Raw genomic sequence first — 4,362 nt, 5'->3', positions numbered from 1 at the left:
TATCTAATCTATCTATCTATCTATCTATCTATCTATCTATCTATCTATCTATCTATCTATCTATCTATCTATCTATCTATCTATCTATCTACCTAACTAAAACATCTCAATTGAGAGGTGTTCCTATATGGAATTTTCAATTTGTTCAATTCAAATTAGTTTTTTTTAGAATTAAATTTTAGTTTAATGAACTTTTCAGCTTTTCTCTCTTAAAAATAAAACTTAATTAAAACTTGACTTCAAAAATATACTAATACTTTAACTACAACTTATATCCTTAACCTTTTATAACCTTTAATACTTCTGCACAAATTCTAAATAACTCCTAAAATTTCTGCTGCCATTTCTGCCGTTTCTATTGAAAGCTTTTTGGTCTCAAGTACCGTGCCCTATAAGTACATATAAGTAACATGTTTAATTAATATTAATTCAACAAATTGTTTCATATATTTTTCATTTAAAAAAGCCAACATTTCTTTTTTATAACTTTACATTGAAAAATAAGTAGAACTTAACCGTCTATTTACATATTTTTTTATGGAAAATAAAAAAGTAGATGTTTAAAATAAAAAGTTGGTGAAAAAAGCATTAACATTTTACATTTACATACTAAACACCTTTACATGTTGATGTATTACATGACACAATCAATGTTAATGATGACGAAGTTGACATTTTGCTCTATGTGTTTGTGTGAGAAGTGTTTTGCGGAGCAATGGAGTCGAGGTAACAACTCTACCAAAGGTAAAATTATACGTTGACATTTTTGTACTTTCTACAGCAACAAACACAACAAAAACAACAACTTCGTTTTCTGGGAGGCTTATTCCAAAAGTCATTGAAATAAAATGGAGTTTTACTTTTTACAATTTAGAAATTGGTTGATTGGCAATCGATTTATTTTGTTAATTAATATGCGTTGTTGTTCAATTGCTGATCGTCATAAACTCTATTCGTATTAAGAACATTTTTATATATCCCTCGTATTTCAACCACGATAACTCCATTTGCATTAAAATTCTGTAAAAAAAATTAAAACTCACATAGAAATACCAACACAATATAAGGTAAAGAAACAAGAGTAAAAATTCACTCAACAGCTACAACCAACAACAAGAAAAACAAACAGCAACAACACTGAATGACATGAAGTATGGCAACAATTTCCGCAGCCACTTAAAATGCACTTAAGTTTGTGAAATGTTTCTTTACTACTTTTACCAACATTTAACAACTCCAAACCCCAACTTTCCTCTCTCAACATCGTCAGCAATATAACCACAACATTTTTTAAGTTTAAATTAAAAATAATAAAAAAACAACAACATACTAACGCACTTTCTCTTACAAAACACTACGTAAAGTAATAACAAATGCAACAACAACTACAACAACATTTATTAGTTTGTTGTTTTCTGCCATTCTGGTGTTTTATTATATTTACCACTAGTAATGTTAGTTTTAACACACTCATTCTTCTGATGATTTCCCATTTACCCTCCCGCTGTTCAGCACTTTTACAACAAAACTAAGAATAACATCAACAATAGGTAAACAGTAACCAACCGACATTGACTTTAGTGTTTGTATTTTCACATTGAGTAAGAGAATTTCTTCGATATTCCCTTTACTCAACTATTTACATTTCACTTAAATGTTTTTGTTGTTGTTTAAAATTTATATTATATGGTCATTAAATATTAGGGTGCAGAAAGTACAAGACTACAAACAAGAGGAAAACAAAAGGTCAACAATAGCTCTAGTTCAGTTCTAGTTCAGTTCTAGTTCAGTTCTAGTTCAGTTCTAGTTCAGTTCTAGTTCAGTTCTAGTTCAGTTCTAGTTCAGTTCTAGTTCAGTTCTAGTTCAGTTCTAGTTCAGTTCTAGTTCAGTTCTAGTTCAGTTCTAGTTCAGTTCTAGTTCAGTTCTAGTTCAGTTCTAGTTCAGTTCTAGTTCAGTTCTAGTTCAGTTCTAGTTCAGTTCTAGTTCAGTTCAACTTTAGCTCTACTTCAGTTCAAGTTTCGGGCGGATGAGTGATATTGAATTCCTACTAAAATAAAATATTGATTATACGCATTCACATTCGTATGTATATATATGAAGTACCAAAAACTTATTAAACTCAGATATTACTTAGAAATCAATACACTTTTTATAAACGTACACTCTTTAACAGATTAGTTTAAGAACTCATTTACTTTTTCGCTTATTTAATATTTAAAATGTCACAATATTCGCAGTTCTTAAGCAAATTATTGTTACACATTAACCGCCTTATGCAAAAAAGATTATTAAGTTAACAATGGTTGTTAAAACCAGTTTTTATATGGAAAAAGTGTGCAGTAAACCATTGTTAACTTTAATAATCATTTTTGCATAAGGCCCTAAGTATTTGTAGTTACTCGGTATAATTGTTCGCTTCCTTTACATGGCTATTTTATGGCAACTTTAGTGTTGCATTTATACTTCAATAAATGAAAAAAGTGCCATAATCAGAAATAATAAAGGATAAAATAATAAGCGAAGGGATGAAATCAACAAATAAATTGGAATAGTAAAAGAGTAAAGCAAATGGTAAAAGAGGGTAAAAAAAATCAAAAAGAATTATTACTCAAACGATACATGTATATGTAGTAGAAATATGTACACTACCCCCTATAAAAGTACAATATTTTTATTTCATATGAAAACCACAAATTGGAAAATCACATTGACGCAACTACTGTCCAAAATGTGGAAAACACCAAGACCATTATGTTGTACAATTAGCCAGAAAATGGCCTTTTTGATTTTTGATAAAAAATATCGAATTTTGGTAGAAAATAAAAGTGATTACAAATTTTCGTTCTTTTGGCCCTAGCTCCTATAGATTCGCCAGAAAATAGACTTTTAGGTTTTCACTGAAAATATCGAATTTTGGTAGAAAATATAGGTGATCAGAGATTTTCGTTTGTTTGGCCTTAACTTCTATAGATTCGCCAGAAAATGGATTTTTGTATTTTTACTCAAAATACCGATTTTTTATAGAAAAATAAAGTGATCACAAATTTTCATTCTTTTGGCCCTAGCTCTCTAGATTCGCCAGAAAATGGACTTTTAGGTTTTCACTCAAAATATTGAATTTTTGCAAAAATTAAAAGTGATCACAGATTTTCGTTCTTTTGGCCCTAGCTCCTATAGATTTGCCAGAAAATAGACTTTAAGGTTTTCACTCAAAATATCGAATTTTGGTAGAAAATATTGGTGATCAGAGATTTTCGTTCTTTTGTCACTAACCCCTATAGATTCGCCAGAAAATGGACTTTTAGGTTTTCACTCAAAATACCGATCTTTTGTAGAAAAATAAAGTGATCACAGATTTTCATTCTTTTGGCCCTAGCTCCTCTAGATTTGCTAGAAAATGGACTTTTAGATTTTAACTCAAAATATCGATTTTTTGTAGAAAAATAAAGTGAACACAGATTTTCATTCTTTTGGCCCTAGCTCTTCTAGATTCGCCAGAAAATGGACTTTTAGATTTTCACTTAAAATATCGAATTTTTGCAAAAATTAAAAGTGATCACAGATTTTCGTTCTTTTGGCCCTAGCTCCTATAGATTCGCCAGAAAATAGACTTTAAGGTTTTCACTCAAAATATCGAATTTTGGTAGAAAATATAGGTGATCAGAGATTTTCGATCTTTTGTCCCTAACCCCTATAGATTCGCCAGAAAATGGACTTTTAGGTTTTCACTCAAAATACCGATTTTTTGTAGAAAAATAAAGTGATCACAGCTCCTAGCTCCTCTAGATTTGCTAGAAAATGGACTTTTAGATTTTCACTCAAAATATCAAATTTTTGTAGAAAATTAAAAGTGATCACAGGTTTTCGTTCTTTAGGCCCTAGCTCCTCTAGATTCGCCAGAAAATGGACTTTTAGATTTTCACTCAAAATATCGAATTTTTGTAAAAAAATAAAGTGAACACAGATTTTCATTCTTTTGGCCCTAGCTCCTATAGACTTTTAGGTTTTCACTCAAAACATCGATTTTTTGTAAAAATTAAAAGTTATCACAGATTTTCATTCTTCGAATTTTTCCAAAAATTAAAAGTGATCACAGATTTTTGCTCTTTTGGCCTTAGCGCCTATAGATTCGCCAGATAATAGACTTTAAGGTTTTCACTCAAAATATCGAATTTTGGTAGAAAATATACGTGATCAGAGATTTTCGTTTGTTTGGCCCTAACTTCTATAGATTCGCCAGAAAATGGATTTTTGTATTTTCACTTAAAATAACGATTTTTTTTGTAGAAAAATTAAGTGATCACAGATTTTCATTCTTTCGGCCCTAGCTCCTCTAGATTTGCTAGAAAATGGACTTTTAGA

This window comes from Lucilia cuprina, chromosome 2 (genome assembly GCF_022045245.1).
Source record: "Lucilia cuprina isolate Lc7/37 chromosome 2, ASM2204524v1, whole genome shotgun sequence".
Lineage (NCBI taxonomy): Eukaryota > Metazoa > Arthropoda > Insecta > Diptera > Calliphoridae > Lucilia > Lucilia cuprina.
Note: the sequence above shows the minus strand (reverse complement) of the source record.